Source organism: Chiloscyllium punctatum, chromosome 17 (genome assembly GCF_047496795.1).
Source record: "Chiloscyllium punctatum isolate Juve2018m chromosome 17, sChiPun1.3, whole genome shotgun sequence".
NCBI classification, from domain to species: domain Eukaryota; kingdom Metazoa; phylum Chordata; class Chondrichthyes; order Orectolobiformes; family Hemiscylliidae; genus Chiloscyllium; species Chiloscyllium punctatum.
This window is the reverse complement of record NC_092755.1, coordinates 8077718-8092786: the sequence shown is the minus strand read 5'-3', so window position 1 is coordinate 8092786 and position 15069 is coordinate 8077718. Positions and strand designations below refer to the sequence as shown.

General features: G+C 44.5%; 1 long non-coding RNA gene across 1 annotated transcript in view; it reads left to right on the top strand.

The window, feature by feature from the left end:
• The first annotated feature begins 324 nt into the window (after positions 1-324).
• Positions 325-15069, top strand: part of LOC140487733 (uncharacterized) — a 31100-nt gene continuing 16355 nt past the window's right edge. Inside the window, exon 1 of the long non-coding RNA XR_011962912.1 lies at positions 325-1401. This is a non-coding gene — a long non-coding RNA (uncharacterized lncRNA). The remainder of the gene's footprint in view (positions 1402-15069) is intronic.

Here is a 15069-nt window from a genome sequence, read left to right as displayed (position 1 = left end):
CAGATCTGTGAATGCCTGTCCCCCACCCCCTCCCCCAGATCTGTGAATGCCTGTCCCCCACCCCCTCCCCCAGATCTGTGAATGCCTGTCCCCCCCCTCCCCCAGATCTGTGAATGCCTGTCCCCCACCCCCTCCCCCTGATCTGTGAATCCCTGTCCCCCCCTCCCCCTGATCTGTGAAGCCTGTCCCCGCCCCCAGGCTCTCCCTCCTCCTGGGTCAGTCCCACAGGCCCCTCCCCATCTCCATTGTCTCCATTGTCTCCGTCACTGGGACCGTAGGCCCCGCCCACCCCCTTTGCGTCACCAGTATAACGGCGCATGCGCCTGGCCCCAAACAAAATGGTGGCCACGGCCAGGTCCCGGAAATTAAACTCAGGGCTGAAACCGCGGGACCCGCTCATTCTTATTCGGTTCGCGGGACCTTTACTGGATATTACGAAGACAGATCGCACCACCTCTCCCACCACTGGCTCTATTATTCCTCCGGGACCACCCTCTCCCCGCCATAACCTGGATACTTAAAAAGGGGCCTTCAGTCAATTTGCGCATGCTCCAACGTGTTCAATCCAGCGCCTGCGCACCGGTGTCTTTTGGGGGGCGGGGGAGATATCGCGCGCCCTCTTCAGGAATGTCCTAGAACTTCATCCTGCAGCCAGGTCTCAGGGATGACCATTCAGTCAGATTGTGGTCTTCTCACTCACTTTGCTTCTCTTTAATTAGCTTCATAGATTATGTGAAGGGGACACTCTGTGGTCAGGAAACAGAACCAGGTATCATATTAGAATTGGAAAGATTGATTTTTATTTTATGTTTGGAATATTGTTCAATTCTGAACTTGGAAGGAAAAAACATCAAGTGACGAGGAACTGTGCACCTGTCCTGTGTGTGGATGAAATCATCTGAACTGTCAAAATATAATCACAGTCAAGCTGGGGAGAAAGGATAGGAATATGAGGACAGTGAAGGAGGATTCAAATCCCCACCTCAACTGGAAATTCAGCAATGCACTCACACTGAGGAAAGGCCATTCATCTGCTCCAAGTGTGGGAAGGGATTCACTCAGTCTTCTCAACTGCAGGCAGACCATAGAGTTCACCCAGATAAAAGAGCTTTTTAAATCACAAGACTTTGGAAAATGCCATAGAAATTCTGGGCAACTGATTGACGTATTCGAACAGAGGAGAGACCATTCAGGAGTTCTCACTGCGGCATTAAGTTCAGACAATTATTTCAACTCACTACACACCAGCGAGATCACACTGGGTAGAGGCTGAGAACCTGCTCTGACTGCAGCAAGGCGTTCATTCAGTCATCCAGCTGCAGATATATCGGCAAACTCAGACTGTTCCTCTGAGCCGAATGAGAAGGTATCCTGTACCATATCCTATGTGCAAAAACACCGGTGAGTTCACACAAGCGTGAGACCATTTCATTGCGCCGTGTTTAGGGAGGGATTTACTCACTCTTCTGCCCTACTGGGAGGCCAGTGAGTTCACACTGAGACTAGGCCTTTTAAATGTCCAGACTGTGGGAAGTGCTTTAAAGGTTCCAGGAAACTGATGTTCCATCAACATGTTCACAATGATGAGAAACCTTTCTGGGGCTCTCACTGCAGGACCAGGTTCAGTCAATCATCTGACATCAAACATCAGTGAGTTCACACCAGGGAGAGGCCATTCACCTGCTCTGTGTGTAAGAAGGGTTTGCTCGCTCATTCAACCTGCTGAGACACCGACGTGTTCATAAGGAACTGCAGCAATGAGATTGTGCTGTTAACCACATCCAGGCCCAAGCCATGTTCACTGAGTCTGTTTATGCTCAGGTTAATTAACCTGTGTGAGACAGGTTTAATATTTTGGATAAAAGTCAAATAAATTAGTTTTGCATTAGCTATATTGAGCCATTTTAGCATCTCTGACACAAGTTAGTTCATTTTTGAAGGGATCACCCCCACTGTGGTATTTCACCATTGGCCCTATTGAAGGTTGAAGGTTCATGGATTAAGAACTCCAGAAATGGACTGGAGGACAGTCAAGTTTCAGTATCTTAAGGAATAGCTGGTGAGAAACAAGAGAAAACCTGACTGAAGTCTGGGCTTTCCTTGTCAGTGTAAGTCTGGGGTGAATGATGCCTAACTCCCCGATCTGTCTGACATTCAACCAGTTTGGTACAAGATGAGCTCAGTTTCTACGAGAATAGGGACAAATATTCTTCACAACTGAAGGCAATAAATATAGTTGTTAGAGAAGTGGAAAGGACATTAAAAAGAAGATAGTGAATTATTGTTATAGAACTGAACAAAACCAAAATGTTGCTAAAAGAAAAACAAAATTGAACATTTCTGCCCTACACTGGTCAGGATTAGAAGACAAGTAAGCAAACTGAAACAGGGAGAACCAATTAATGAGTGATAAGGATTGACATGGAGATGGAGTAAAAGCTATCAGGATTTGGGTAATCCAAGATGGAGGATGGGAAAAGTTTTGGCTGTAAAAACTGCTCGCTTTTGGAGTATTTTACGTGTTGGAAGTGAGTTCCTCGAATTCCACAAGCAGTAATTACTGTTTTTAAGCTGTTGCATTGTTTTGGAAGAAAAGATCAAAACAATGGCTCTTTAAAAAGGAGGAAGTGAACAAAGGTAGTGACCACATGGTCTGGGAGAGAAACGGAGAGGGAGAGAGAGAGAGACAGAGAGAAAGAAACTGACACTGCGAACTGACACAGCAGTGAATCTGCACAGTTACTGCCTTTGCTGTTTGAGTTCAAGTGTTTCCGGATATTGGAGTGTGTTGAAGAAAAATTGACAAACAGCGAAATTCACAGCTGACATTCGAGGAACCTATGTTGGAGAGCACACAGCACAGGAGCAGATAAGTGCCTGGTTTTTAAGTGTAATATTGCTGTCATTTTTAATGGTGAGTGTTTTTTTTGAGATCTGTCCTTTGATTAAAATTTAAAAATATGAAACATAGATATTAAGTTCGACTGGATTACTATTTTTTTTAGTGCATAAGACTATGCTATTTTCTGTAGGTTGTTAAGGTACAAAGATGGCCTTGAGTAGAATGATGTGCTCTTCCTGTCAGCTGTTGGAGATTAGGGACAGTTTCCTTAATTCTGATGATTATGTCAGCAGTAAGTATGTTTAGTTCTGAATCCTATCAGATCGCATCGATCATTTGGAGCGTCAGTTTGAGGCAAGGAGGAATTTACAGGAACTAGGGGCATCTGACGGATGGTAGTTTTAAGAAAGGGAGAAAAACCAGGAAAAGTAGGAGAGGGAGGCAGGTCGTGCAGGAGTCTCCTGTGGTTAACCCCATCTCAAACAAGTATGTTGTTTTGGAAAATGTAGGGGGTGATTGCCTTTCAGGAGAATGCAGCATGAACAGCCAAGTTTCTGGGACCGAGACAGGCTGTAATGTTACAAGGGGTATGTCAGGTACCAAGCGATCGATTGTGAGAGGGGACTCTCTAGTCAGAGGCACAGACAGATGTTTCTGCGGCCGACAGTGAGAAATCAGAATGGTGTGTTGTCTCCCTGTTTCCAGGATCAAGGCAGAATATTCTCAAAGGGCAGTGGGACCAGCAGCAGGTCACTGTGCACACTGGAACAAATGACACAGGAAGGAAAATGGATGATATGCTGAAGAGAGGAGAGAGAAAGTTAGGCAGGAATTTTAAAAGGAGGTCCTCGAGGGTAGTAATATCTGGATTACTCCCGATGCTGTGAGCTAGTGAGGCTCGGAATAGGAGGATCAAGCAGATGAACGTCTAGGAAAAAGTGAAGACCGCAGATGTTGGAGATCAGAGTCGAGAACGTGGTGCTGGAAAAGCACAACAGGTCAGGCAGCATTTGAGCAGCAGGAGAATCACCATTTTAGGAAAAGGCCCTTCATCAGGAATGAGGCTGTGAGCCAAGGGGATGGAGAGATAAATGGGAGGGGGGGTGGGCCTGGGGAAAGGTAGATGAGAGTGCATTAGATGGATGGAGTTGGGGGTAAAGGTGAAAGGTCGGGGGGAGGGTGGAGTGGATAGGTGGGAAGGAAGATTGACAGATCGGACAGGTCATGATGGTGGTGCTGATTTGGAAGGTTGGGGCTGGGATTGGGGGGATGGTGAGGGGGAGGAGAAGTGAGGAAACTGGTGAAATCCACATTGATAGTGTGTGGTTGCAATGTCCCAAGGTAGAATGTGAGGCATTCTTTCTCCACGAGACGAGTGGTTAGGGTTTAGTGATAGAGGAGGACCAGGAACTGCATGTCCTCAGCGGAGTGGGAGTCGGGGGCGGGGAGGGGGTGGGGGGGGAGGAGGAGGAGGAGGGGGAGGGGGAGGAGTTGAGAGGTTTTGAGCCACAGTGGTGGGGTTGGTTGGTGCGGGTGTCCTGGAGATGTTCTCTGAAGCACTCAGCAAGTAGGCGACCTGTATCCCCAATGTAAAGGAGACTGCATCGGGAGCAACGGATACAGTAAATGACGTGTGCGGAAGTGCAGCGAAAGCTCTGTTGGATGTGGAAGGCTGCTTTGGGGCATTTGGGAAGTGAGAGGGAGATCGGGGCACAGGTTTTGCAATTCCTGTGGTGACAGAGGAAGGTGCCAGGAGGGGAGGGTGGGTTGGTGGGGTGTGGGGTGTGGACTTGACAAGGGAATGGTCTTTACAGAATACAAATAAGTGTGTGGAGGGAAATATCTCTGTGGTGCTGGGGTCCATTTGTAGGTGGCGGAGGATGACGAAATGTATCCGGAGGTTGGTGGGGTGGAACGTGAAGATCAGGGGGATTCTGTCCTTGTTTAGCTGTGGGAGCCGGTGGGTTTGTAGAAGATGTCAGTGTTGAGTCGGACACTGTTGATGGAGATGGAGCGGTCTAGGAAGGAGAGGGAAGGTGGTGTCCGAGATTAATGTGTAGCCAAGGAGCTTGTGTGTGGGAGAAAGATTCACATTTTAGATCATTGGAAGCTCTTCTAGGGCTGAAGTGACCCATATAAGAGGGATGAATTGCACCTGAATTCAAAAGGGACTAATATACTGGCAGGGAGATTGCTGCAACTGCTTGGGAGGAATTAAATTAATAAGGTGGGCAAGGGGATGGGACCCAGGGCGAGAGTGAGGAAAGAGATCAATCTGACACTGGTACAGTTGGGAAAAGGAGCAAGTCAAACAGTCAGGGCAGGCAGGAACAAAGCAGAGAACAACGTAGGACTGATAAATCAAACTGTATTTTCATCAATGCAAGAGACCTAGCAGGGAAGGCAGATGAACTCAGGGCATGGTTAGGAACATGGGTCTGGGATATCAGAGCAATTGCAGAAACGTCGCTCAAGGATGGGAAGGACTGGCAGCTTCATGTTCCAAGATACAAATGCTACAGGAAGGATAGAAAGGGAGGCAGGTGAGGAGGAGGAGTGTCATTTTTGATAAGGGATAACATTATGACTATAATTACGGAGGATATTCCTGGGAATACATCCGGGAATTCATTTGGGTGGAAGTGAGAAATAAGAAAGGGACTATTACCTTTTTGGGATTGTACCTTGGAGCTCCACATAATCAGCAGGGAATTGAGTAACAAATTTGTAAAGAGATCTCAGTTATCTATAAGAATAATAGTGTGTTATGGTAGGGAATTTTAACATTCTAAATGTAGACTGGAACTGGCATAGTGCTAAGGGTTTAGATTAGATTAGATAAGGTTAGATTAAATTAGATTTACTTACACTGTGGAATACAGGACATTTGGCCCAACGAGTCCACACCGATCCTCTGAAGAGCAACCCACCCAGACCCATTCCCTTACATTTACCCCTTCACCTGACACTACAGGCAACTTCGCGTTGCCAATTCACCTAACCTGCACATCTTTGGACTATGGGAGGAAACCGGAGCACCCAAGGAGTGGAATTTGTTAAGTGTGTACAAGAAGATTTTCTGATTCAGTATGTGGATGTACCTACTAGAGAAGGTGCAAAGCTTGACCTTCCCTTGGGAAATAAGGCAGGGCAGGTGTCAGTGGGGGAGCACTTTGGTGCCAGTGACCATAATTCGATTAGTTTTAAAATAGTACTGGCAAAGGATAGACAGGATCTAACTGTTAAAGTTCGAAATTGGATAAAGGACAATTTTGGCAGGATGAGGGAAGAACTTTGAAAATGTGATTATGTGCGGATTTTTGCAGGTAAAGGGATGGTTGGAAAATGAGTAGCCTTGAAAAATGAGATAATGAGACAGTATGTTCCTATTGGGATGAAAGGCAAGGCTGGGAGGTGTGGGGAATGCTGGATGACTCGAGAACTTGAGGGTTTGCTCAATAAAGAGAAGGAAGCATACGTCAGGTATAGACAGTAGAGATTGAGTGAATTCTTCAAGTATAAGGGCAGTAGGAGTATACTTAAGAGGGAAATCAGGAGGGCAAAAAGGGGGCATGAGGTACATTTGGCAAATGGGGTTAAGGAGAATCCAAAATGATTCTGCAAAAAAAGCATTAAGGACAAAATGGTAACTGGGGAGAGGATAGGGCACTTCAAAGATCAGCAAAGCAGCCTATGTATCAAACTGCAAGAGATGGGAGGGGGACATTAAAGGAGTATTTGTGTCAGTGTTTACTGTGGAGAAGGGCATGGAAGAAATAGAATGTGGGGAAATAAACAGTGACATCTTGAAAAATGTCCACATTACAGAGGAAAAGGTGCTGGATGTCTTAAAACACATAAATGTGGGTAAATCCCCAGGACCTGATCAGGTGTACGCTTGAACTCTGTGGGAAGCTAGAAGTGATTGCTGGGCCCATTGCTGAGATATTTTTATCATCGATAGTCACAATGAGGTGCTGGAAGGCAGCAGGTTGGCTAACATGGTGCCACTATTGAGGAAAGGTGGCATGGAAAGCCAGGGAGTTATAGCCCAGTGAGTCTGATATCATTGGGGGCGGTGTGGGGGGGGGGGGGTGCATTGCAGTTGAAGGGAATCCTGAGGGACAGAATGTATTTGGAAAGACAAAGACTGATTAGGGATAGTCACCATGGCTTTGTGCATGGGAAATCATGTCTCTCAAACTTGATTGAGTTTTTTGAATAAGGAGCAAAGAGATTTGATGAGGGCAGAGTAGTAGGCGTGATTTATATAAGGCGTAAGGCGTTCAACAAGGTTCCCCATGGGAGACTGGCTAGCAAGGTTAGATCTCATGGAATACAGGGAGAACTAGCCACTTGGATACAGAACTGGCTTGAAGGTAGAAGAAGACAGAGGATGGTGGTGGATGTTTGATTTTCAGACTGGAGGCCTGTGACCTGTGATGTGCCACAAGGATCAATGCTGGATCCACTGCTTTTCATCACTTACATTTAAGATTTGGATGTGAACATAGAAGGTATATGTAGTAAGTTTGCAGAGGACACCAACATTGTAGGTGTAATGGACAGCGAAGAAGGTTACCTCAAACTATAACGGGATCTTGATCAGATGGGCCAATAGAGCAAAGGTTGGTAGATGGAGTTTAATTTCGATAAATGCAAGGTGCTGCATTTTGGAAAGGCAAATCAGGGCTGGGCTTACACACTTCATGGTAATGTCCTAGGGAGTGTTGGTGATCAAAGAAACCTTGGAGTTCCGTGGAAGTGGAGTCCCAGGAAGACAGCATAGTGAAGAAGGCATTGAGTATGCTTCCCTTTGTTGGTCAGAGCATTCAGTATAGGAGTTGGGAGGTCATGTTGCGGCTATACCGGGCAATGGTTAGGCCACTGTTAGAATATTGCGTGCAATTTCCCTCATAAAGGAAGGGTGCTGTGAAACCTGAAAGGGTTCAGAAAAGATATACAAGGATGTTGTCAGGGTTGGAGGGTTTGAGCGACAAGGAAAGGCTGAAGAAGCTGCAGCTGTTTTCCCTGGAGTGTCGGTGGCTGAGGGGTGACCTTATAGAGGTTTGTAAAATCATTGAGGCATGGATAGGGTAAATAAGGTTTTCTTTGTTTAAAGGCAAATGTGACATTGATGTTCCAGATGTGATGCAACTGGTTAAACCACTCTGCATTAAGCCAAACAGAATTCACTTAAACACTACGGTTGAAACACAAACAAAAGAAAGTGGCATTAAACGATTGGAAAACATAACCGACTACTTGATACAGTAACTTACGAATTTCCTGATCCAATGTTACAACATCTCATCAACACACCCCTTGGCAAAAAGGTAAATTCAAACTCGTATTCTTACAGGCAGGAGGGAACAATGTCCGAGTGCTCAGTTAGGAATCATTTACTGAAGCTTGCAACCTTCTGATACTCAAAACATCTTGGGAATGCTGCAGCTCAACCAAAACTAGAAGAACCTGAACTGGCCACTCCTTTTCCATTGTTAAACTTTTTTAAAGAAAAAGCTGCAAACACTCTGGACTCTTCAGCACCTCTGCCCTTACAATCTCTCTTCAAAAAAACACAGGACAAAAATAACATTTTTATGATAACAGCATCCTCACATCACCACACCCCCCACTCCGCTTGCCCCCGACAGACACACACACACACACACACACACACACACACACACACACAGTCTTTTGCTATCTCTCTCTCTCACACACACACACACACAGAGGCATGGTCTCTCTCTCTCTCTGACTCACTCTCTTACACATGCTCAGGCACAGTGTTTTTCTCTCTCTCTTACACACACAGAGACACACACACAAAGAGGTATGGTCTTTCTCTCTCACACACACACAGACACGCACATACACAAATACACATACACACATACACAGAGACACACGCGCACACACACACACACACACACATACAGAGGTATGGTCTTACTCACTCACTCTCTCTCTCTCACACACACACACACAATGAACTATTATCTTTTATTTATTTTATGGGGTGTGGGTGTCGCTGGCTGGCCAGCATTTTATGCCTGACCTAAGTTGTCCTTGAGAAGGTGGGGGTGAGCTGATTTCTTGAACTGCTGTGGGTTAACCCCCAATGTAATTAGGGAGGGAATTCCAGGACTTTGACCCAGTGACAGTGATGGAACGGCGTTATATTTTCAAGTCAGGATGATGCATGACTTGGAGGGGAACTGAAGATAGTGGAGTTCCCACACATCTGTTGCCCTTGTTCTTCTAGATGGAAGTGGTTGTGGGTTTGGAAGATGCTGTCTGAGGATCCTCGGTGAATTTCTGCAGTGAATCTTGTAGATAGTAGCAGCAGCAGTGTGTACTGAGCATGTGTGGTGGAGGGAGTTGACTCTTGTGGATGTGGTGCCAATCACGTGGGCTGCTTTTCCTGGATGGTGCCAAACGTCTTGAGTGTTGATGGGGCTGCACCCATCCAGGCAAGTTGGGGTAATTCCATCACACTTCCAACTTGTACATTGTAGATGGGGGACAGGCTGCAGTATTCCTTGCTGCAGTATTCCTAGCTTCTGACCTGCTGTTGTAGCTACTGTGTTTGTGGCAAGTACAGTTGAGTTTCTGGTCAATAATAATGCCCAGGATGTTGAGCAGCTTATTGCTGAGCAAGTGCTGCTTTATAGTACTGTTAATGACACTTTCCATCACTTTACTGATGATCAAGAATAGACTGATGGGGGCGTTAATTGGCTGGAATTTGTCCTTTTTTTAATGTACAGGACATCCTGGGCAAGTTTCCACATTGTTGGTTTGGTACCAGTATTGTAGTTGTACTGCAACATGAATAAGAGACAAAGATGATTTCATTTTAAAAACCTTAGTCTTAATCTATTATTACATGACAATACATACACCTTGCATCACCTGGAACCATGCAAGTATTCACTACAGCATTCTGTTTCTGTCCATTTACTCCTGTCACCAAATCCCTCCATCTTACATTATCCAAGTTGTAACAAGTCATCAGCAAATGCATTTTCTCATCCTGCCACGTGTATCATTTTCAAATTGAATGGCTGCAGTAATAAGCTCCATGTAAACCATCTGGAAGTGCAGCCCTTACATTTCACCAAAAGCTTTAATGGGTTATGATCAGTCCAGACAATTGACCAAGGCCCATTACTGACAATACAAATGTTGAAATGTTGGAACACCAAGCTCAAGGTTCTCCTTCTCAATTGTGGAATATTTCTGATGAGTATTCAATTTCCTGAAGAAATACCCAATGGGGCTTTCTATCTTCTCATTGTCATCTTGTAAGAATACAACACCAACACTCATATCACTCACATCAGAAGCCATCTTGAGGAGCTTTGTGCAATTCGGCATCGCTAACACTGGGGCAGTGGCTAACACAGCTTTCAGGTTGGCAAATGCTTTCTGACATTCTACTGTCCACTGAAATTTCCTGCACTTCTTCAATTAGTCAATTAGTGGAGCAACCACACTCCTATAGTTTGGTACAAACTTCTGGTAAACCTTTTCATTCCCAGGAACCATCGTCCTGCTGTCGTTGTCAATGGCATTGTCGGGGCCACCTGTCCATGCCTGACAACGTGGCTGAGGGACATGACTCGGACTTTGGAGAATTCACACTTAGACAGGTTTATCACCAGCCTGCCTCCCAAAGTCAATTGAATACTTCCAATAAATGCTGCAAATGTTCCTTCTGTGTGTGACTAAAAGATCACAAGGTTGTCGATGTACACCGTACAATTGAATAACCCAGAAATTACTTTATTAGCTAGCCTTTCAAATGTGGCTGGCACATTTTCTAAACCAAATTGCATGACTTAAATGAATTGGATGCGAGCATAAGGGGTACAGTTAGTAAGTTTGCAGATGACACTAAAATTTGAGGTGTCGTGGACAGCGGAGAGGGTTACCTCAGATTACAACAGGATATGGGCCAATGAGCTGAGGAGTGGCAGATGCAGTTTAATTCAGATAAATGTGAGGTCCTGCATTTTGGGAAAGCAAATCTTAGCAGGACTTGTACACTAAATGGTAAGGTCTGAGGGAGTGTTACTGAACAAAGAGACCTTGGAGTGCAGGATCATAGCTCCTTGAAAATGGAATCGCAGATAGGTAGGATAGTGAAGGTGGTGTTTGGTATGCTTTTCTTTATTGGTCAGAGTATTGAGTACAGGAGTTTGGAGGTCATGTTGCGGCTGTACAGGACAATGGTTAGGCCACTGTTGGAATATTGTGTGCGATTCTGGTCCACTTTCTATCGGAAAGATGTTGTGAACCTTGAAAATGTTCAGAAAAGATTTACAAGGATGTTGCCAGGGTTGGAGGATTTGAGCCACAGGCAGAGGCTGAATACGCTGGGGCTGTTTTCCCTGGAACATCGGAGGCTGAGGGGTGACCTTATAGAATTTTACAAAATTATGAGGGGCATTGATAGGATAAATAGACAAAGTATTTTCCCTGGGGTTAAGGAGTCCAGAACTAGAGGGCATAGGTATAGGGTGAGAGAGGAAAGATATAAAAGATACCTAAGGGGCAACGTTTTCACACAGAGTGTGGTACGTGTATGGAATGAGCTGCCAGAGGAAGTGGTGGAGGCTGGTACAATTGCAACATTTCAAAGGCATCTGGATTGATATATGATATTCAAGGAGAGAATCAGCTGGTTAAGCCACCTCATTGTAAGCCACCTTATTTAAAAGATTACTGAGGGATGTGGGCCGGCGCTGGCAGCTGGGACCAGTTTGGGTTGAGATATCTGGTCGGCATGGACGGATTGGACCGAAAGGTCAGTTTCCATGCTGTACATCTCTATGACTCTATGACTTTAAGTTGGTAACATCCATTCATTGTTACAAAAGCCGAAATTGTCTTCTCTCCTTTGGATAAAGGTACCTGCCAGTATCCTCTGAGCAAGTCCAAATTACAAATATAAGTTGCTTTGTTCTACCTTTTCAATACAGTTTTCTCAATGTCGAATTGGATATGAATCAGACGCTGCAAGTGCATTAACTTTGCAATAGGCTGCACACAATCATCTGGTTGTGGCACCATTACTATGACTGAGCTCCAATTCCTGCAACTCCCTTTGATGCTGTTGTTTTGGAACATGCGTTCAAGTTGTCTTTGAACCGATACCAACTTTCTTTGGCGTACATCTATAAGGATATTGCTTAATTGGAACAGCATTTCCTATATCTATATCATGCATAATTAAATTAGTACTTCCCAGCTTATTCCCACATATCTCACCCATGTAATAGAAATAACTCTTTCAGGTCACTTTGATTTCCGGTGGAAGGTACCTCAATAATTTATACCAAATTTTGAGAACGTCCTCATTGTCCATTTTAATTTGAGGAAAGTCCAATTCAGAATCCTGTGAACTCACTTTGTCACGCGAGTTGATTCCAGTCACACACTCTCCTTTTACTTTCCTTCTCGATTGTTATGGACCAGACCAAACCCCTTAAAATATTTCAAGAAGGTAGCCCAGACCCTAACTTTGCTAGTTGTTTTGAGAAGGTGTACAGTGGATATTCAAGGAGAGAATCAGCTGGTTAAACCACCTCATTGTAAACCAAACAGGATTTATTTAAAAGATTACTGAATGAAACACAAAGAACAGAAACAGAATACCGAATAACTTATCCTATCCTAAAACCTAACAGTGTATCTGTTCCAAGGTACTTGCAACATCCCCACAAGCACCCCTTGGCACAAATGGTCATATCAAACACAAGTTATCACAGGATAGACACCTGAGAGAGATTACCAGCCTGGACCTGCTTCTTTGGGTCCAGCAGTCTTTCTTCACACGACTGCTAAAAAAAACTAAACCAGAGAAAAGCTGAGCTGGGAGAACTGGCCGCTCCCTTTCAATATACAAGTGTTTGTTTTTTAAACTTGAAAGCATTCTGCATGCGGCAGTATCTGTTAGCTATTGTCAAATTGGCCCTAGAACCCTTCCAAACTCAGACTTTTTCTGAACCTGAGTTTTTATGACCTCCAGAAGAAAAAAGACCGAATGACAACCTAACCTTGTTAAAGTAACAGCTTTGTCACAGGATCAAATTATCATTTGAGCATATTCACATGACACTCTGAGATTGCTTTCTATCTGCAGTCCTTATCAAATAATTCACCTCACTCAATTTTCTTTCACTTTGATAAGTTCCACTAAATCTTGCTTTTATTTGTTCAAGTGGAAGTAACACTAACACTTTATCCATGTTCAAAAAATTCCAAATTTTCGATCTCTTGTCTGCTTCCTGCTTCATTAGGTGCTGTGCTTCTTTTAAATGCCATCTAGCCAACTCCCCGCTCAATTTAATCATTGCCTAAAATTTGATACACAGTTCAAATATGTAGGTGAACTCTGACTCACTAATTTCTCCTTATTTAATTTCAGTGGTCCTCTCAGCTCGTGCCCCAACACTCATTCAAATGGACTGAAAGAGGCAGATTCATTTAGTACATCCCTATTGGCAAGATGTGCAAATGGAATTCCTTTATCCAGTTGGTTGGATTATCTTGAATATAAGCCCACAATATGGTCTTCCCTAAATTTGTTAATGGTCTTTGAAGTTTGATGCCACCTTTCTAACACTCCCTGCCATAAATTTGATGTAAAATTTGATCCTTGATCTGGTTGTATCTCTGTGGGTAGTCTTTATTGAGTTAAACACTGGGGTAACTCTTCTACAATCCTTCGAGCAGTGATATTGCACAGATGGAATAGCCTCTGCAAATCTAATGGACTCATCTATTATTGTTAACAAATACTGACTCCCACTTTTTGTTTTATGTAGGGGACCTACTGAATCAGTTAAGAACCTTGTAAGACCGTAAGACCATAAGACATAGGAGCAGAAGTAAGGCCATTCGGCCCATCGAGTCCACTCCGCCATTCAATCATGGCTGATGGGCATTTCAACTCCACTTACCCGCATTCTCCCTGTAGCCTTTAATTCCTCGTGACGTCAAGAATTTATCAATTTCTGCTTTGAAGACATTTAGCGTCCCAGCCTCCACTGCACTCTGCGGCAATGAATTCCACAGGCCCACCATTCTCTGGCTGAAGAAATGTCTGCGCATTTCTGTTCTGAATTTACCCCCTCTAATTTTAAGGCTGTGTCCACGGGTCCTAGTCTCCGCACCTAACGGAAACAATTTCCTCGCGTCCACCCTCTTCAAGCTATGTATTATCTTGTAAGTTTCTATTAGATCTCCCCTTAATCTTCTAAACTCCAATGAATATAATCCCAGGATCCTCAGCCATTCCTCATATGTTAGACCTATCATTCCAGGGATCATCCGTGTGAATCTCCACTGGACATGCTCCAGTGCCAGTATCTCCTTCCTGAGGTGTGGGGCCCAAAACTGGACACAGTACTCCAAATGAGGCCTAACCAGAGCCTTATAAAGTCTCAGCAGCACAACGGTGCTTTTATATTCCAACCCTCTTGAGATAATTGACAACATTGCTTTCGCTTTCTTAATCACGGACTCAACCTGCATGGTTAGCTTTAGAGAATCCTCAACTAGCACTCCCAGATCCCTCTGTACTTTGGCTTTACGAATTTTCTCACCATTTAGAAAGTAGTCCATGCTTGTATTCTTTTTTCCAAAGTGCAAGACCTCGCATTTGTTCACATTGAATTCCATCAGCCATTTCCTGGACCACTCTTCCAAACTGTCCAGATCCTTCTGCAGCCTTCCCACTTCCTCAGTACTACCTGCCTGTCCACCTAACTTTGTATCATCGGCAAACCTCGCTAGAATGCCCCCAGTCCCTTCATCCAGATCATTAATATATAATGTGAGCAGCTGCGGCCCCAACACTGAACCCTCCGGGACACCGCTTGTCATCGGCTGCCATTCCAAAAAAGAACCTTTAATTCCAACTCTCTGCCTTCTGTCAGACAGCCAATCCTCAATCCATACCAGTAGCTCACCTCGAACACCATGGGCCCTCACCTTGCTCAGCAGCCTCCCGTGTGGCACCTTATCAAAGGCCTCTTGGAAGTCTAGGTAGACCACATTCACTGGGTTTCCCTGGTCTAACCTACTTGTCACCTCTTCAAAGAATTGTAAAAGGTTCCTCAAATTCAGGGATGGGTATTAAGGTGCTGGTTTTATTCCTGCCTGAGGTTTTCCAGATGCATGACATGTTTGACATTTCTATCAACTGTAAA